This window comes from Abramis brama (genome assembly GCF_963993115.1).
Source record: "Abramis brama genome assembly, chromosome: 23".
NCBI lineage: Eukaryota > Metazoa > Chordata > Actinopteri > Cypriniformes > Leuciscidae > Abramis > Abramis brama.
The window spans coordinates 25772749-25794776 of record NC_139985.1 but is presented as its reverse complement, the minus strand read 5'-3'; the positions used below and the strand labels follow the sequence as shown (position 1 = coordinate 25794776).

Sequence of the window (22028 nt, the reverse complement as noted above, 5' to 3'; positions counted from 1 at the left end):
GACAGACTTTGTCTCAGGCATTTCAGAATAACTAAAACAACATTTGAGAGGCTGTGCGATGAAACTGATTTGCTGGTTAGTCCAGTTATTTAATCACATTCTCTGTTGAGGAAAATTCACAAGAGTTTGTGCATTGAGGGATTTATTTGGTAATTGTGTTTCTATCATAGTTTATGTCTTTAAAAAAAAAATGTGATAAGAAATTTGCATAAAAATAGGTGGATGGAAACATGGCCATTGATGACTTTATTGAAATAAATGGCAGTACTATTTCGGCTCATTTAGTGCTTGGTTAAATGGAATTACTGGTAGTTAATAAATAAGATACAGGTTTTTCTACAGCATGAAAAGTTGGAATGTAAAAAATGCAATAAGTCAGAACTTTTCCCCAAAACTCTCCACACTGTTTTGATTTGATGCTCCTAAATTATTGTTTGAACAGATATCTGCGAATTCTGTCCTCATCTCTGCATTCTTGCATCATTTAAAGACATCAATCATTTGCACTCATCTCTTTCTCTCAGATTTCCCTCTCTCACTTCCCATCAACGGCAGACAGACATCAAAAGAGAAGGGAACGCTAATGACTGAGAGAACCGGAGGATGGAGGAAACAGCTGAAGGGGACAGCAGATGGATGGAGAGGTGTCAAACGTGATGAGGAAGGTACAGCTGCGCTCCTCCTCTTTTCCCAGCTGCTTGGCGTCATGGGGTGAGGCTTTGGTGACCCCCGAAATATCGCCCATCTGACACCCTGACCTAAATCTGTCTCGACTGGCTTTATCTCAGCAAGGTACTAGTAGGTTTTGACATGCAATGAGACACATCTCAGCAGTTATGGACACTGATATGACTGATAATATGACACTTGTCCCTTGTATTGAGAGATGCATCCATTACACTGGCAGCAGTTAGATACTTTAAGTGAAGACAGCTTCAGTGACACACATGACGAAGGAAATGCCAAGCTATTCAGCAAAATTCTATTTAATAGACCTTAAAGGGATAGTTCACCCAAAAATGAAAATTAGCCCATGATTTATTCACCCTCAAGTCATCCTAGGTGTATATGACATTCTTCTTTCAGACGAATACAATCGGAGTTATATTAAAAAATGTCCTGGCTCTTCCAAGCTTTATAATGACAGGGAATGGCTGTTTCTGTTTTAAAGTCCATAAAAGTGCATCTATCCATCATAAAAATACTCCACATGGCTCCGGGGGGTTAATAAAGGCCTTCTGAAGTGAAGCGATGTGTTTGTGTAAGAAAAATATCCATATTTAAAACTTTATAAAGTAAAATAACTAGCTTCCAGCCAAAAGAACATAAGGATTCCACTTCAGTCTAAAGCGCAACAAACGCAACTTGTGACAGATAGTCTTGAGAAGATTAGACTTGAGCAAATGAAATAATTAATGTGTGATAGGATCTGATCCCAAATCTATTCTTTAAAAGAAAGTTAGTGGTCTGACTCTTATTGCTGTCTAATATGGGATAGAAAGGACATGCAAAAAGGAGAAAATTAACATAGAGTAGATATACAGGTATCTCTCCTGTGATGGCGAGTGGATGTTTTGAAATGAGATACAGGAACTTTGCATGAGTGTTCTTAACCTTAAATTAGGAACACATCAATAACATCTGCACAATCTGGTGTAAATGTAGCAGGTAACATTTTACTGTAAAAAGTAGTTGGCCATACACATTTAATATGTAATGCATTACACCCAATGCTGATCAACAGTGATAGAGAACAGTATGTCGGCTCAACGTCACATTCAGATCCTAATTTCAAACTGATTATCTACACTCCAAACAAATTTTGAAGTGACAGCTCAATATGTCTTCACACTTTGTCATTCGCTGGAGGAGCTGTCAACAAAACCCTTTGACTCCACAGTAAACTTTATTTTGGCAGCGTTTGAGGAGTTCAATTTGAAAATCCCCTTCAGGTCTGTGAGTTTTTTGGCTGCCTTAATGAAGGCAATTTGCCAGATGTTTCTTCTTTCTGTCATTAAAGGTGAGGGCTCATTTACACTTCATGATACACTGAGAAATCAGATTTACTGCAAACGTATACCCATACAGGTCTCAGTTCGCTTCCATTTTAAGGGTCATAAAACAGTTAAGGGCCCAATATACTCAGAAGTTATTTTTCGTTCTTTGCTTAGAGGTAAAAAGAAGTTAGAAACCTTTGCAGTGGTATACTGTTAGCGAACATCCCGACGCCCCCATTCTGCTGAGAGCCGTGTTAAGATGAAAATGCGCGCTTTTCTATCAATAACAAAATAACCACACAACAAAAATTACATCAGTGAGAAAAAAAACATTTAGAAAGCATCTGATCATAAGGATGTGGAAATATTTGCACTTGCTCTGCAATTCGGCAACCCAGTCAAGTCCTGTTATGGCTACTTATGTAGCACTTTATTTAATATATTGCTTTAAAATGACGTCACATCAATGACTACGTTTACAAGCTGTCAATATTCGGGTTATGGTCGGGTTAAGGACACTATTTGGGTTTCTGAAACATTCGGAATAACCCGTTTACATGCATGAGCAGAGAGAGTTACTCCTGTATACATGGAATTTGTAATCAATTGGCAATATCCTGATGTAAACGGCGACGCACGGTTAGCGTCTGGACGTACGGACAACCTTAAGACGCAATATGCATCATTTCCGATTCTTCTTCCTGTATCCAAAGACAACAACAACAGCAGCAGCACGCAGATAATGAATAGTTCGGGGCAGATAGCGATCGCCTTTGTTTGCGCTTTCCTCCTCGCTCCAAAAGTGTGATGCTGTGCTGCGTCTCTCCATGTTTACCTCTACTTCTTGTTTACTTCCGGTATACTGCACGCGGGTTTTTGTATGCGCCGTCTCTACTCAAAAGACCAAGATTCCTTGCGAATAGAACATGCGCAGAACACAAATCAATGTTCCTTTTGATGGGGATATGCCGATACATGTTTACATGACCAAATATTCGGGTTAGAAAAGGGGTACCCCAGGGATCATATCCGGGTTTTTAAAAACCGGGATATGAGCATATTCGGGGTTTTTCCGGTGTTTACATGGCCGTGCGCGACCGGGTTATTGCTAATATTCCAGTTTTGAACGGGTTATTGGCTGCATGTAAACGTAGTCAATGAGTTTCACGTGAGGGCAGAAAAGTTCCCCATGCAGATTTTGCTTGTGTTCAGTTTGGTCACACAAATTCGCAGAAAGCTGCTTGGTTTGAAAGTAATGGACAATGGACCTGTTTTTGCGCATTCAATAATGTTAGAATTTTGCTAATGTAACCAACCTTTATTTTGTCGCGACTGGATCCATCGATGATATTTCTGAACTCTAAACTGAATTCATGAAGTCTGAACTTGACAGGCAACTGCGTGATGTACAGTATTTGACCAATGAAATCGGCCGTGGGGTGGGGTTTGAAAACATCAGGTAAGCACTAGTACCATTCACATTTATATGCAGTTTTCAGACTTAGTTTGGCTGTTTGAAAGTTTATTTTTAATGAAGTCCACTTATATGGTGGTCCTTCATTTCCACATTAACAAACTAGAGGCAAAACATCAACTAGCGCTGCTAATGTTAGCATCAATCCACTACTGCGTGTGCTGATAGCAAAAACATGACAAATTCACTCTGTCTCCCAGAGAGGTAAGATTGTCCCAGATGAGGAAGAGCAATGTTTTTCTCCGCCCTGACGTCAAGCAGCCTGGTTTCTTATGCACACGCCATTTATATCTGCAAGTCATTATCATTTATCTGTCTCATAATGTCAACACATTTATTCAGTGTTCCATCAAAAAAACACATCGCGAGGGGCTGTAATCTGTTTTACACAGGGTTGGATGATGGTGGCTGCCACCTAAGCAGTCCATTAGAAAAGAAGAATGTTTGACCGTGTCACATCCTCAAATTGAAAAGAGAGAGTCCAGCTGTCACTTTCTTTCACAGCAATTATCGCAAGTCATGCATTTTCATTTCCATCTTTTCCTCTGCCTGGTGCTTAATTTTGCACCCCCCCCCCCCCCCCCCACCCCCCACCCCCCACCTTCCCTCTGTTAGCTCCCCTTTAACTCTTGGGGTAAAGACAGACAGGTAACTTGTGAAGTTAAGGCTCAAGTCCTGTTTCTTCCGAGACATCAAATCAGTGAGTGAAAAACCTGTCACCGTAATGGATTTCAGAAACATTTTCTCTGAGAGTGATGTCCTTTTTGCTGTGTGTGTGCAGGAGCAAAGAGAATAAACATATTTTGGGATGAGTTGCCTCTGGAAAGTGTTTGACAGCCATGAATAATATCATGATGCACAGTTCAGTATAAAAACATTTCCATCCAAAAGCTAACTGGGTGAAATGTATCTCGAATGCTAATGTTCAACCATTACTCGCTCTCGGGGTGCAACTACCCATTTGTTGAGGCTCATGCAACAGCAACACTGGCACCCTCCGTATAACAATTAATGTTGCATTTGAAGGTATTTAAATATTGAAATTATTCACACCACAAAAAAACAATAAAATCAGAAACAAAACTAATTAGTAAAATATTGTTTTGGGTTATTACTGTTAAAAAATACTTTTATAAATTGCATTTATTTACTGTCTTTTTAGATTATTTATGGCTTTATAGAACATGCATTAAAAATGAAATAAAGAATTATGCTCTGCATCGGTTGCATCAGTCACTTTTCTCTCTCTCTCTCTCTCTCTCTCTCTCTCTCTCTCTCTCTCACTAACCATAATAATTTCACAGGATGTATCTTTTACTAGTCTTTTCAAACCAGGGAGTTTTGCATGCATGACTGTTCAGCATGCTCGGTCTGTTTTACTTGAATATTATGTCAAGACTGATGTAAAATTTATCTTCTCTGCTCCCTGGATCCTCAGGAATGAATTGTGTTGTTTTTATTAACTCCAATGGCATTTTAAAAATAATGCAATTACAAAAGGGGGGAAAAATATATGCAAAGATTTCCATGTCCCCATCACCCTGATCCACCTCTGTTTAATTAAACATTAACATGCGCTGAACCTTTTCATCCTTCACCCTCAAGGGATTAAAAGTTCCAAATCACATTTTCTTTAAAGAACACTCCGTCATATATATATATATATATATATATATATATATATATATATATATATATATATATATATTAACCTTTCATTTATTTATATTTAACGTTTTTATGCATTAGAGATTGTTCAAATGTTTGGGGAAAATATCTTTTTTAAATATTTATTTTAAAATATTTTTGATAAAAATAAATGAAGCTTTGCTGAGCATAAGAGACTTCTCTCAAAAACATAAAAACAAATCTTACCAACAGATATTGTCACTGTAAGAACTCCATATGCTAAAATTGTTGTGTTGCAAGGTCATTGTTTGGTGATTTTGCGTTCATTCTTAGCTCATGTTTCAGATTCTGTTGTTCTTTGTCTGGCATCGGTACCATCTCCTCCATGCATCAAACTCAAGGGACCACGGCGTTCAGTTCCTTTTCTCACTGCTCATTCTTACATCATCCACTCCACACTCAGAGAGAGACCTCATTCATCCAAAGAATAATAACCTAGAGCTCCATCACAGCCTACAGTCTCTCCATAATTCACTTCTGTATCTTAATCACAGGTTATGGTGGATGTTAGCTCTCTCCACCACAAAATAGAATGACCTTCTATTCTTATGCCATGTGGCTTTTAGCTGTCGGGATATGGACCTTTAATCTGATGGGATTCACGCAAATGTTGAACAGGCAGAGAGGAAGTTGGAAAATTACTTCTTTATGATCTCCTATTCTGCCAGGTTATGAAAAAAAATAAAAAAAATAATCATTAATCAAACACTGACAACCGCTTTGTTCTCATTAGTGGAGTGTAGAAATAAAGTGATTCCACATGCACTGTTTATAATCCCAAAAGGTCATTTTTAAATCTTAGTGGCTCGCTGCGGGCCAGAAAGGACTGATCTGTGGGCGAGGGGTGGGGGAGTTCTGTAACAGCCCTTAATGAATACATTTCACGGACAATGCACAGTCCTCTAGGAGTCCTTATGTACGGTTACCATACGCCCCCAACACAAATGCATCAATTCCAGCGGGTCTGGTATATTTGGTGTTATGATAACAGATCATGTCGGCCGTGAGAAAACATAAACTAGGCTTAGGAAATTCAAGCTTTAAGTTGTATTGATTGCATGGGGTGGTAGAGAACAGATGTGAGGGAATGAGGATTGACGAGACACACAGTGTTGTTTATATTGTGAACGATGAAATATTATAATGCATCATATTGTCTTTAGCTTGCTTATTTTTGTGCATGATTTTTGAGGGTCAGGTCCTGTTACACAACCTGACCATTATGGCATCTGTCTTAATGGCATTACATTCTTTTTTTTTTGTCCTATTAATTTATATAAAATACAACATGAAAAGGGACATAAAATCAAGCACCCAGGCATGCAGACTGCTTCTACAAACATTTGTGAAAGAATGGGTCGCTCTCAGGAGCTCAGTGAATTCAAGTGTGGTACTGTGATAGGTTTGCCACCTGTGCAATAAGTCCATTGGTGAAATTTCCTCACTACTAAATATTCCACGGTCAACTGTTAGTGGTATTATAACAAAGTGGAATCAACTGGGAACAACAGCAACTCAGTTGTTGTGAAGTGAGAAGTGGTAGGCCACGTAAAATCACAAAGGGTGGTCAGCGCATACTGAGGCTCACAGTGCGCAGAAGTCGCCGATTTTCTGCAAATATCAATATCAATATCAATAAGAGTCAATATCTACAGACCTCCAAACTTCATGCGGCCTTCAGATTAGCTCAAGAACGGTGTGTAGAGAGCTTCATGGAATGGGGTTCCATGGCCAAGCAGCTGCATCCAAGCCTTACATCTCCAAATGCAATGCAAAGCGTCGGATGCAGGGGTGTAAAGCACGCCGCCACTGGACTCTAGAGCAGTGTGTTCTCTGGAGTTATGAATCATGCTTCTCTGTCCGGCAATCCGATGGACGAGTCTGGGTTTGGCGGTTGCCAGGAGAACGGTACTTGCCTGACTGCAATGTGCCAAGTGTAAAGTTTGGTGGAGGGGGGATTATGGTGTGGGGTTGTGTGGCGAGCAGGACGAGGCCGAGGGCCGTGGGAGAACGGTGCGAGGCCGGTGGCGTGATTGATAATGAGCGACACCTGTGCGACGCACCAGTCTTGTATCTCTCACAGAAGGAAGCATAAAGGAGGAGCGACAACAGTGAAGATTGAGAGAGGACTAGGCCTGGACTGTTTTATTTGATGTTGTGTTTTATTATAAGTTTCAGCAGTCGTCCGTGAGGGGCTGCTGTCTTTACTTTCGTTTTGTATTTGTTTTATTTTATTATTAAAGTCTTTAAATGTTCGCCGGTTCCTGCCTGATTCTTCCCATAACATCTAACTGCATTACATGTTGTTTTTCAGGGGTTTGGCTTGGCCCCTTAGTTCCAGTGAAAGGAACTCTTAATGCTTCTGCATACCAAGATATTTTGACTAATTTCATGCTCCCAACTTTGTGGGAACAGTTTGGGGATGCCCCTTCCTGTTCCAACATGACTGCGCACCAGTGCACAAAGCAAGGGCCAAAAAGACATGGATGAGCGAGTTTGGTGTGGAGGAACTTGATTGGCCTGCACAGAGTCCTGACCTCAACCCGATAGAACACCTTTGGGATGAATTAGAGCAGAGACTGCGATCCAGGCCTCCTCTTCCAACATCAGTGTCTGATCTCACAAATGCGCTTCTAGAAGAATAGTGAAAAAATTCCCATAAACACACTCCTAAACCTTTTGGAAAGCCTTCCCAGAAGAGTTGAAGCTGTTATAGCTGCAAAGAGTGGGTCAACTCCATATTAAACCCTACAGATTAAGAATGGGATATCATTAAAGTTCATGTGGATGTAAAGGAAGACGTCCCAAATCTCATCTGGTGCAACTTCCCAAAACATATTGATAACTATTAATTAATAATTCATGGTATTTGTAAAATGTTTCTCACCTTGAAACATATATTTAGACACTCTTTATTCGGGGATCCCTCATTATCTAAATAAAAGTATGAAATATAAAAGTGAGTACACCCCTCACATTTCAGCAAACATTTTAGTATATTTAGTATCAAGGGACAATACTATGGAAGTTAAACTTGGACATATTTTAGAGTAGTCAATGTGCTGCTTGTATAGCATATTTACTGTCCTCTGAAAATAACTCAACATACAGCCATACAGCCATTAAAAGTATACTCACTTTTGTGAGATATTGTATATAAATATATACCATCAAGTAAAAAGTTATACAAAAAAAATCTTAAAATTTTGAACGTGTGTGTGTGTGTGTGAGAGAGATTTTTAAAATACTTGTCCTTTTCTTTAATGTGGACAATCTTATACTGACAGGCATCTAACAAAGGCCATAATTTTATGTCAAAATATCATGGAGTTTGACACAAAATTTAATGTCAACAACAAACAATCCGAGAAGGGTTGTCATCTCTCATCAGATCACATACAAAAGGGACGTTATTTAAAGAACAACACAGATCACGTTGGGGGGACGAAAATATTAAATTAGAGATTTAACTCATATTGATTGCGTGGGGTGTAAAAGATATGAGGGAACGAGAACTGACGTGGTGTCGTTTACGCGCTGAGAGCGAGGATGAATGATAAACGCGGACCAGGACCCAAGCTGGGAGAAACTATCAGCCAAATGGAGCTGTCTGCCACAAACCACCATTTTGAAGAAAGAAGCATTTGCTTAACATATTACTACAGCTGCTGGTGGTACAACTTACAGCCGTCAAAAAATAAAAAGAGACGGGGGGTTACGAAATTACATATTGGCGTCTGTTATAGAGAGGATGCGTGGAATATATGCGTAGTGCTGTGGAAATGATGTGCATGTGTAAAGTGAATATGTAAAGTAGGGTTTCTAAGTAGGGTTTTGGATGAATGTTACATTCCTTTTTCTCTATAAACACACACACACACACACACACACACACACACACACACACACACACAGAGAGAGAGAGAGAGATACACCTGGCTGCTGTTATTGCATTTCATACTCTGTGTGTCAGTGTCAATGTTGTTTGGGAGGGCTGTGATGAATCCTGTCGTATAATGGATGCTGGGTCGCGTTCATAGGAAGGACCTGTCAGAGCATTTGCTTTAGAGTGGGGGTGGACATGTGGCGAAGTGTGGTTGTGGATCACCTGACAGATGTTTTGACTGTAAAATCAAACCTGGCGCAGGAGAGACAAGATGAGACAAGATACGTATTGGAGAGAATGTGGTTAGACGAAGCTACTGAACATTTCCACTGTCAGTAAAAAAAAATTGTTCATTGAACACACCTTGACCTTTAGCGGGACATGTTGTCACACTATGTGTGGTAGGTTGTCACTAGAGGAACCGTTAAATAGGCAAAATGTAAACAGTCAAATTTTTATAAGCCCAAAATTACTCTAGAAAATAAAAATGATACTTTAAGGTAACAATTTCAAAAGCCTTATTTTTACAGTTTTTTTTCCAATTGCTAACACACTAAAATGACATGCACAGCACAATTATTTAAACTGACACACAGAGAGCAAAACCTCTTCTCAAGTCTCCAAAAGTCTAAACAGATTTTCTGCTTTAAACACATTTTGCAATTCAAAATGGCACTTTTTAAACGCACTGAACACGGTTCTCTGCATAAGACACAACAATCTGACATAAAGTCACATGTTTGCCATTTCAAAACACTGCCATTCAAAATGACACTACATGAGCTAATTGGCCGATACATGTGTCACCTGGCCAAACACCTCAATGGTTAATTGTTAACACTTCAATCTTTTTCAGTTTACTGTTTTTTGTGAGCATATTTTTGTTCAGTCCATTGTAAATGTATCTGCTGTGCATATGTTGCACTGACTTGTTTGGTGAAAAAAAATAAAATAAAAAAAATAATGTTTCAACAGCATGTGTGTGTATCTGCAAATATTTCTGTGCATGTGAACAATCTGAAGAATTTTCTACAATTTGAACTATTTTAGTATTATGGCAAAGCATACTAAAGATGAGAGTGCTTTTCATTATGCCCAACAGTGTGTAGTTGGTTAGACAAAAATCGGGTAATATGAATGAAGTGTGTGCCATTTCGTGCAAAAGTTTGATTTTGATAATGCTATATTGTAGTTTTGGTTGCAGTGCTTCATTTTGCAGGATATATTAGGTATTTTGCAGTTTGGGTGTGTGGTTTTGTGAATTGTGTTAAGTATTTTGATAAAACCAGCGTAGTTTGCAAAATTGTGTGTTAGCAATTGGAAAAAAACTGTAACTAGCCTAAAATCTCCCTGTATCTCAGTTATGCTCATCAATACCTATTCTGCTGTCCTTCCTCTATTTTTTGTCTTTCTGCTACTTATTCTTGTAATAAGGGATCCACTGGAGGCAAGTTGTAAATGAGAACCCAAGTGCAGTTTATTTGAAACAAAACAAAACATGAAACAAAAACATGACGTGGCATGAAAACAAAAGCATGAACATGAACTTTGCACAACAGCAGACTACAGGAAACAATACTTGACAAAGACACATGGCAAACATGAGGGCTTAAATACACAGACTAATGACAAAACAAGGGACACCTGTGAACAATGATCAGACAATTAACCAATGACAAGACATGGCAGGATCACATGACAAACAGGGAATCACATGACAGACATGGAAACAAGACATGACACAGAAACATGACAAGAACAAACCCCAAACGTGACAATTCTAAGCTTTTAACTCACTCATTTTAGGGATAAAAGAATGAGTGTAAGGCTTATTTTTGAAGAACTTATTTTTGAAGGACAGAAACAAATTCTACCAGGCACTGTGTGTGAACACCAGTGTTATTTTAGTATTATATATACATGTTTAATATTTATTAATATTTTTGAATTAGCTTTTGGTTTTTTTATTTTTAGTTATAATTAAAATTTTAGTGTAGGGTTTGGCCATTTTATTATGCCCTTCTGCCATTTTTATAAGTTATTTTAGTTACACTTTATTTTATGTTACAGTGTAATTCTACAATTACATACTGAGTAATATTAATTAACATGTACTTACTATGGAATTAGGCTTACGGATTGGTTTAGGGTTAGTTACATTTAACTATGCATAATTTATTGTGGTCACACTTTAGATTAAGGTCAACTGTTAACTACAACTTTGCCTCAATAAACTCCTAATTACTGTTTATTAATAGTTAGTAAGGTAATTGTTAAGTTGTGGTATCGGGTAGAATTAAGGAGTGTAGAATATGGTCATGCATAATAAGTCTTGTAATGTGCTTTATAAGTAGTAAAAAACAGTCAATACATGGACCCTAAACTAAAGTGTTAACTTTATCTTTATTACTATAGTAAGTACATGTTTAATATATATATAGAATTTTACTTTTAGTAATTTTTTTACATCAACTAATTTATATCAATCATGACAACTCTCGGAATAACTTAAGCATGTTAATAGACAATGTTAATGTAGCCTATTTGTATGGACTATAAGTATAGACTTGCTATTGCCAATAGATACGCAGAGTCACTGATGTGAGCATGTAAGATATGCTGCTGCTGTATGATTATATATACATAAATCCCATTGAATATCTAGGAAGGTGGAGCTGAGGGAGGTGGAGGGTTTCAGAGGAACTCTGAAAGCAAGAGGAGGGATCAGCTTACAGCAGACACTGAAACAATCTCAGAGGAGGCCAATCAGCTTGTTCCATGTAAATGATGTGACTGCTAGCAGATTACATGTAAAGGACCTATCAGCCTGCATCCTAGACCAGCGGTTGGCAACCTATGGAGGGATAATAACTGGCACGTGACAATAGCTAAAGAGGTATATGTATTTAACTTCCCTCGGACTTGAATACGGGCATACATTTTGAGTAAATCTTTCCTCATAGTCACACACTGTGTGCACTTCTGTGATTATCCCTGAGCGTGTCATAGATGCTGACCCGTGATCTAGAGTTTCATGACTGAACTAGATATTTCGTTTTTTTTTTTACAATAAACATAAGGTTTTATTTGTTAACATTAATAAATGTATTTGTTAACAATAAGCAATATCCAACTTTTTTTTATTTTATGTATTAGTAAATTAACATTGACTGATATTAATAATGTTATAAGTATTGTTCATTGTTAGTTCATGTTATCTAATGTATTTAACTAATGTAAAAAAAAAATATATATAAAAATACTACACCTGTCATGTTGTCACTGCCATGTGTCCCATCAGCATCAGTTGCATAGCATCATTGGCATTTACAACTCCTCTCCATGGATACATGACCATCAATCTTTTTTTTCGAATAAAACGAATTTGGACACACTACTCTTTTGGCGTACTGTGCATACTATATAATATGCAAGTAGGCATATTCAGATGCAGCGCATGTGTTTCCCATGTTCCTTGTCAGGTCTTGTCTATTTATGTTTTGTAAGTGAGCTTACTTGAGGGTTCTGTTTTCCATGTTTTCCATGTTTCTGTTACTCTTGTTATTGTACAGTTTATTAAACATCTGCATTTGGATCCTGCTCTCTCATGTTGCTGAGTTCTCCTTCCATAAATAAATTATAAAACAGTGAAAGCACGTTGAATTCTCAGCATTGCCAACAGGTGCGCTATAGTAGGCATTAGTGTAAACTGAAAATACTGCCAGTTAGTTAGTAAACTGTTAATTATTTATTGTACATTATAGAGAGTATATTTCTTTTTGTATAGCATTCATTGTTTATATTCTGTGGTTTAAACACATGCAAGGATGGGTCTATGTATAGCAGTCACATTTCCATCCTCTTTTTTTTTTTTTTAGATGAAGATGTCAGAAGCACTGTGAATGGAGCCAAGATAGACTGATTTTTAATTAACTGCATTTCACCTGTGCAAAGGAGGTTGGTACCGAAGATGCTAATCTAACAGCATCCCTCCCCAGATCTTCATTTATGTCCTTTCTTTGATCTCTGTTATGACCCAAACTGAAATTGCGATGAAAAGACAGGTGCCAATAGGAGCGACTGAAAATTCATAAACTCTTTTGATTCATGGCAACATTTACATATTTGTTTCTCAACGAAATCTATTCAACTTGTGTTTATCAAAACCCAAAATCAGAGTACTTCGCATGATTTCACCCACGTTGCAGAGCGGCATTTTCGTCACGAATATATATATATATGTAAAAAAAAAATACACTAACTGCTCAAAATGGCCTAATTTTCTCTCCTCGTCTCATTTTTTGTGAATCTGTGACATTGTCATGCAGCAGTCATCTTCAGAGGTGATCAATAGAGTACTCGAAAGCAGCCATTTGGAAGAAAAGCTTGTTTCCTCTGCAAACACCGGCAAAGTGAAATGAATACCAATCTTCGTGGTTGTTTATACATACACCTAAAAGCAGTAATCTGAGCCTCTATCCCTGTGTGTTCGAACTTTCTGGAATGCTAACAGAAATGAAGAGGCAATGGCAGAGAGCATTCATTTAACGCAGACATGGAGCAGAAATGTAATTAGAGATGATATTCAGGGAATGGAAGGAGGAAACGATCATATTTCCTTATTACTGAATGCCTCAAAGCAGTCAATTTAAAGATGAGTAATGAACACGCTATGTCACTACGCAAAACCTCTGAAACTCTTTGAGAGGTGTGATTTATCAACTAGTTAGTTAGATATGCATATATAACTTGTTTGGTAAAAGACAGACGGAAGAAAGTGAAACTTTACAAGTAATTCACTTCACTTTGAAAAAGTTATTAAACCCATTAATTTAGTGGTACAACGGTATTACTCACGTTATCAAGAGACCAACCCGTAATCTAGAGCACAAATGGAGACAAACTTACTTAAAGGTCTTTAGAATCGCGTGGAAAGACAGCACTTCCCATTATAAAAAGGCTCTAAAAGCAGCCAAGGCTGAGCATCTCCGGAAACTCATAGAAAATAATTAAAACATGGTGTGGCCTGAGAGCGGGACGGCTTGTCGGACATAGCAACATTAACTAAATGGTCTTTGTGCTCCTTCTTGCAAAAAATAAATAAATAATAATTCTATAAAAAAAAAAAAAAACTTCAGTCTGGATTCAGGCCCCATCATAGCACAGAAACTGTGCTTGTTAAAATTACAAATGACTTACTTCTAACTTCTGACCAAGGCTGTATCTCAATACTAGTTATACTTTATCATAGTGCTGTGTTTGACACTACAGATCATAAAATACTCTTAGATTGACTACAAAATTATACTGGTATACAGACCCAAGTTGGTTTAGATCGTATCAGACCATTACCACTTTGTCTATTTAAATAGGAAAAAATCGAATATAACGTCAGTCAATTATGGAGTGCCGCAAGGATCTGTGTTAGGCCCTCTGCTATTTCCAATATACATATATGCTGGCACCTGGTCATATTATAAGAAAACATGGAATTAGTTTCCACTGTTATGCCGATGATTCTCAGTTATATATTTCATCACGACCAGATGAAATCTCTAAATTGTCTCAGTTGACAGAGTGTGTTAAAGATTTAAAATATTGGATGACCTGTAATTTCCTTCTATTAAATTCAGATAAGACTGAGGTATTACTTATTGGACCAAAAACCTGTACACAGAATATCTTAGAATACAATTTGCATTTAGAAGGATGTATTGTAACTTCATCCTCTACAGTTAAAGACCTGGGTGTTATATTAGACAGCTACTTGTCTTTTAAAAATCACATTTCATATGTTACAAAAACAGCTTTATCCACCTCAGAAACATCGCTAATCTCCAGAACACGCTATCTGTTTCTGATGCAGAAAAGTTAGTTTATGCATACATGACCTTTAGAATAGATTACTGTAATGCATTATTGCTGGTTGTCCTGCATCCTCAATAAACAAGCTATAGTTAGTCCAAAATGCAGCTGCTAGAGTTCTTACTACTGTAGGTCAAGAAAATATAATCACATAACACAAATGTTATCATTCCTAAACTTATAAGTTCCGTATCAATTCTAAAGAATTGCTACTGACCTATAAGGCCCTTAACGGTATAGCTCCTGGGTATTTAACCGATCTTCTATCGGCCTACAATCCATCACACTCTTTAAGATCACAAAACTCTGGACTTCTGGTAGTACCTAGGATATCTAAGTCCACTAAAAAAGGAAGAGCGTTTTCACATCTGGCTCCTAAAGTCTGGAATAGCCTTCCTGATAAAGTCCGGTGCTCAGACTCACTCTCCCAGTTTAAATCTAGATGAAAGACGCATCTCTTTAGCAAAGTATTCACATAATTCATCTCCTAACATTATACAGTTATACAATATCAGATCAAATGCACATGATTATCTTTGCTTAATGTTATGAACAGCAGCAATGCTAATTATTTTATATTTGCTTCTCTGTTTTATCTCTGGATGCCCATCCTGAGGTAACTAGAGTACATCAGCTCCAGTTTGGATCCAGCCTCTTATGAAGACTTCAGATTCCCCAATACCAGACGGCGTCAACTCCTACAAGGACTTCAGATGACACAAACTCTGAATCAACATACACCAATGATTATTCTTTATATATATATAGAGCAAGATTTCTGAAGGAAAAGGATCACTTGTGGAGAGCTTCAAAAAGACCTGCAGATAGCAGGTACTGTTGTCTCAAAGAAAACAGTAAGTAATGCACTCCACCGCCATGGCCTGTATGCACGCTCACCACGCAAGACTCCATTACTGAAAAAAAAGCATGTTGAAACTCATTTAAAGTTTGCTGCACAACATTTGGAAAAGCCAGTGAAATACTGGGAGAATATAGTGTGGTCACATGAGAGCAAAATTGAACTGTTTGGATGCCATAATACACATCATATTTGGAGGAGAAATGGCAGTGGACATTACCCTAAAAACACCATACAACTTGGTGTTGGCTCTTGGACAACTCTTCTGATTATTCTTTTCACTCCTCTATCAGAAATCTTGCGAGGAGCACTGGTCGAGGCAAATTTATGGTGAAATTATTGTCTTTCCACTTCCGTATTATGGCCCCAAAAGTGCTCACTGGACCATTCAGAAGCTTAGAATGGCGCCTATAACCAATGCCATCATTATGTTTTGCAACAATTAGGTTGCGAAGGTCTTGAGACAGCTCTTTGCTTTTACCCATCATGAGATGTGTCTTGTGTGACACCTTGGCAATGAGACCTTTTTGTAGGCCATCATTTGGGACTGAACCAGCTGTTATTAATTTCCACTGACAGGGGGCTGGATTGCTTTTTAATTACTGTAAGTTTTCAGCAGTTGTCTTGGCTTTCCATGCCTTTTTGCGCCTCCCTTTCTTCATGTGTTCAATACTTTTTCCCTGTGTCATTTCACATTATTACACATAACTTAATTTCTGAACTTATTTTTGTTTGTTTCTTTGTATGTATGGCTTACTTGGGTTGTTACCAACATCTGGTGAAAATTTCATGTCAATAGCACCTTTGGAAATATATTTACTGAGAAAAATGATGACGTGTTCAATACTTATTTTCCCCGCTGTATATTGTTAACAATATGTATTGTTTACTTCAATGACCTCACTGTTTCTGCCTTAAATTAATACATTGTTTAAATTATTACATTGCATGATTTTTTTATATACATTTCTGAAATACACACCTCTCATAACAGATCACTCTAAATTGTATTGTGGACTCATACATTTTCTGTAAAGCTACTTTGAAACGTATACTGTATGTATTGTGAAAAGCACTATACAAATAAATGTGAAATGAATTTAATTGAATTGGTACTAGGCATCATTCATTTCATAGTATGCATAGTATACTTACAAAGTGACCATATGATTTAACTTGAAACCACAACATGTGTATTTTCATTCATGAACTTCACACTTTAGTCATTAGCTTCACACACTGACCATTGTGTAATTTTAGATACATTCATAATATATCCCTTTATACTTGGTACCAGGTACAAAAAATTATCTTTATCAGAAATCAAATTAGTATTGTCATTGATATTGTTTTTAAGTCATCATTGCTCTTAAGGTCAACATAGGAGATGAGCTTTTTCTTTTCTAAGTGATTAGACTTCAGATTTTCACTGTATAGACGAAAAAAACAAACAAACAAACAAACAAAAAAAACAGGTGTGGTTACATTAGCCAAATTTCATGTAATCACTTTCAAACCATGCAGCTTTCTGCTGGTCAACGCAGCGACATTTTGCATGTGAAAATTTGCCAAACAATGAATATGACTGCACCTTTATACTGAAGGAAGGACCCAAACCACTACGCCAGAACATCATACAAAGATTTGGGCCAGGGCCAGTAAGCAAACATGTAGCAACAGGCTAGCATTGTGGCCAGGGCATAGTAACACCCTGGGTGTCATCCACAACACCCTACTCAATTGCAGTACAGACTTATTGTCAGGAAATTTAAAAATGTGGTTTTGCACGGTATTTTGATATCATAAAGTATATAATCAGATGCCTTTCATACGTTTTCCAGGGAAATTGCATAATGCCCGGGTTATTTTCAACTGTTTTGTGTCCTAGATGTTCAAGCAGCAAAAACAGCTATATTTTTTCCCCCAGACACAATGGGCTCTTTCTTTAATGGACAGCTTTTGTTTCCATAGTAACCCTGGCACATTTATTAAAAGCAATGTTTTCAGATGCATGCGAGACTGTGTCGCTGGTCCTTGTAAATGAAATTCTGTATACCTTGTGTTTTTTAGCTGGCCACGTCTCTGACGTACATCAGCGTTATCACACAAGCTCCTGGCGAATGCTGTGCACTTATCAGTAAAACATGAAGTGGGTTTTTAAGATTCTGACATTTACACCTTTACCTGATTTCAAACCTAAGTGCTATTGGCCAACCATTTGGTATTGTACTCTCTGTTGCTTTAGTTAAGTTAATGCAGCAAACTGCACTGTAAAAAAAGAAAAAGAGAAAAAAAAAGTATATTTCTTTTTCCTGCTTGCCCTGATCTCTATTTGTGCACTTTAACTCTCCTGAGAAAAAGAAGGGCTTCAAAGAGATGCTGGTCAAAAAAGTTGGTCAGATTAAAAATCATTTTTCTTTTACTGGTTACGCATTTATTATTATTATATTCTATAGATCACTTGTATTTTAGGGGAAAGTTCTGAAACCAAAATACTTTTTTGCTCTCTGATTTTTTTTTTTTTTCTAGTGAGGAGCTTGATATTTCTTGATGAATATTTCTCAAACCCGCAGCTCAAAATCTGATTTATTGAGAATTTGTATAGCTGCACACTTACTGTATGTTGACGTTTGTTTTACCTTTTTTGCAGCTCTTCAAACAAGACACATTCACATTCTACAAGTCGACTGTCTACCTTATGTCAATCGATCCAACACGCACACGCACACACACACACGCGCACGCATGCACAAACGCACGCACACACACACACACACACACACACACACACACACACACACACACACACACACACACCACACACACACTCATTCTGTTGGTCTCTCCCCTCTCTTTTTCCCCAGAGTAATCTATTTTTGTCATGGCTGGACGATCAGACCCAACTTTCTCATTTAGAAGTGTATGCAGGCTGCCTCCCAGATGGACAGCCATGGAGCCCAGCGACAGGAACCACTGCTGTTTTTTTTTTTGTTTTTTTTTGAGACGGGGCTATGTGCTACCACAGGCAAAGAATATTTTTAGACAAGAACACCACTATAGGGCACAGTATTCCACGGTGAATGGTTTGTCATTTAAAATTTCAAGGTCTATCTATTGAGAACTGTAAACAACAAGTGCTAAGTACCGTTAAAGGGATAGTTCACTCAAAACTGAATATTCTATATTGATAATTTACCAACCCTCATGCTGTATCATTAGACAGCTAGATAGATAGATAGATAGATAGATAGATAGATAGATAGATAGATGTTGTTATAAACAACATTTGTATTACCCTCACCTGACATTTTTTTTTACTTTTTTTTAAATAAACTAACTACCCCCCCGTGTACAATCGTGTATGTATGAATTGCATTTTTAAAATAAATTCAACGATCTGAATAAAAGCTATTGACCCGCATTCCTAAATTGTTTTCTCTCTCTGATGGTTTGATTCAGTGTGTGATTTGAGTCTTTAATCATGTCTGCAGTTTTCTCACACAATCTCAGTAAAAATTCCAGAACAAATGACCTACTGTTTTTCGTCAAACTCAACCGTCCTCTAAGAAATCTAATCCCGTCTGAATGCAAATGTCTGTGATTGCTGATGTTGTATTTTACTAAAGCTTCTCCTCATGTGTTTTTTGACCTACCTGAGCTACCGTTTAGGCACCAATCTTAAACATGCTTTCATTTCAATACGCTTTGGAATCCGACAGAGAAATAGCATTATAAAATGAATAAGCAGAGCCAAATCGCGGAAATTGCGAAGACTGGCCATTTTAATATCAGTGTCAAGTAAGACATTTGTCAAGATTTTTCTGCTCACTTTATTTTATTATAAACAGCCACTTCTATAAACTCATGTGAAGTTTATTTAAATAGGGGTTTAGTAATAAATTAGAGTTATATCAAGAAGTAATTCATTAAAAAACCTATATGTCATACATGATTCATGCAAGCACAGCAGATCTGTAACACCCACATCTAGAAAACACAAACTCCCATCTCTGTAATAAACACAGTTATATTAGTCCTTTCCAAATTGGTACATGAAATCATGAAAAGAATTGTAACTGAAAAGTTGTTTACCCGTCCGAATAGGGCTTAAGACATTTATTTTCATCCTTTTTGGAGCTTCACATCCATAAGTCAGTATGGTCACTGAGTTGTTTTTTAACCATATCATATTATAATAGCTGCCAAACAATTGTAAAAAAAAAAAAAAAAAAAAAAAAAAAAAAATCTACTTTGGTCTTCCACAGAGAAAAAAACAGCAGGTTTTGGAACAACATGAGAGTGTGTACTGTAAATAATGACAGTTTTTATTTGTGGGTGAACTGTTTCTTTAAAGGTTCAGTGAGCCTCATGGTTTACCGCTGTAATCATTTGCCTGAATGATCATTATTTTCAGAATCGTCATGTTGTCCCCAACACTCTTTGGCAATTGCGACTCTACATCAACGCATTTAACAGCTGGTCATTGTTCATTATAGCTCAGAAGCTGAGTTCTTCTGTGGTTTCGTTCCTTCCGCTCAACGTTTCAGCTGCGTCTTTAAATCATTTTACAAAGAGTGTTTAAGCGACTTGTAGCGTAACCTAAAGCAGATGGTCTAATCGCAGAGGGACCGTTTTAAGCTAAAAGTGAGAGACAGACGATTTATCTGTCATTCGGCAAGCTCCAGAGACACCGTTCGCACTTGCCAATTAAAAACTATTTACCCCTGTTTCTACATCGGGCCGTACTTACATTTGTACATCGCTCCACACGGCAGGAAAACGTGGTAAAAATGTTCCCATTCTGAGGACCCCAGAGAGCGGAAACAGCACACGAGATGAGGTGATGTTTAGAAAGAACAAATTAACTCACCTCTCAGTAAACACATGGATGATTTGCGTGAATGCCTTGCTGCATTCATGGTCAGAGTTATTTGCTCAGACAAAATAAAACTGACAAGGCATATTACCTATGAGATCTGGATATATTACAAGGCTATTTACAGAAATGTACAGGCTACTATTTGTTCTACTCTGTTTTGGATTGCTGTTGTAGATGTCTGTATACAAATGTATGTTGTATTCGGTCATTGATATATAGTAGGCTACATAATGAAATATAGTGAATATTATGGTGAATAGCAGGGGTGTAACAATTATCGTGTCACAATTGCAATACAAAAATACAACAATATGTATCGTGGATAGTGAAAATCTGTATTGTGCATAGTTCACCCAAAATGAAAATTACTGTGAGAAAAAAATCTAGTTGACAGTTGTCAGTACTACATTAAACTACTATATATAATGTTGAATATAATGTATAATAATGCAATGGGGGAATATTTGTGGGTCCGGATAATGCCAAATGTCTCATGTTACCAGTAAAAAGTGGCCTACATTATTTTAAATATATCTAGTCAGTGACAGAGTGCAAGCGTATTCGTCTAAAATAATTATGTATTTTTAGCTTTAGAATCATGAATATTTTATATTCTGGTGTCACCATTGTCCTATGCATTGGGTTACCAGCACCAAATCCAAACCTATTCACTAATAATTTGAATGTAACAACTAAATTTAACATTTTAATCAACAGTACATTTTTTGTAAACCTTTTACCATATGGCTTAGAGTATCGCAATAATATTGTATCGTGAGTTCAGTATCGTGATATGTATCGAATCTTGATGTGAGGGTATCGTTACACCCCTAGTGAATAGTGGCCTTTATTCAAATTAGTTCAGCTTATGTGTAAGCTATAAATTTTAGCCTTTCATCAGTGCTGGGGCAAAAAGTGACCCCATATTTTGATACTCATTTTTTATTTATTTTTTATACTGTAAGGGTGGTTCCCTACTGTAGTTCAGGCTGAAGGATTGCCGAATGTATGTAAACATTCATTAAAACATGCTATATTGTATGTAAACACAATCATGCCACAATCATATTTATTCAAGCCATTTGAAATCTGTATCTTTTTCAAGCTCGAGGTGATACTACCTGTTTGTCCTGACTAATGGAAAACAGGGGGAGTGTTTTGATTTGAAAACCTGTTTGAAATTAGTAATTATTCTTTGCAGTGATGCTAGTCGCACAGAAATGACAAACTTGACAAATGAGAAATCAATAAAATATGCTGAGCAAAAAAAGAGTAATCTCTTAGCAATACACTTTTCCTCTGGGGTCTCTCACGACCCTGATTACAGAAAACACCTCTTTGCATTTGTATACGGTTTTTTTTGTGATAGGTGAAACAAG

At 37.2% G+C, this 22028-nt stretch overlaps 1 long non-coding RNA gene across 2 annotated transcripts in view; it reads left to right on the top strand.

Moving 5' to 3' along the window:
- LOC311074646 overlaps window positions 1-16801 on the top strand; it is a 109843-nt gene extending 93042 nt beyond the window's left edge. Inside the window, exons 2-4 of one of the 2 annotated variants that reach the window (XR_014604336.1) lie at window positions 525-792; window positions 12925-13003; window positions 15528-16801. This is a non-coding gene — a long non-coding RNA (uncharacterized lncRNA). Of the gene's footprint in view, window positions 1-524; window positions 793-12924 lie in introns of both variants that reach the window. The other variant, XR_014604337.1, reaches the window with a different exon arrangement.
- The last annotated feature ends 5227 nt before the right edge of the window (window positions 16802-22028 follow it).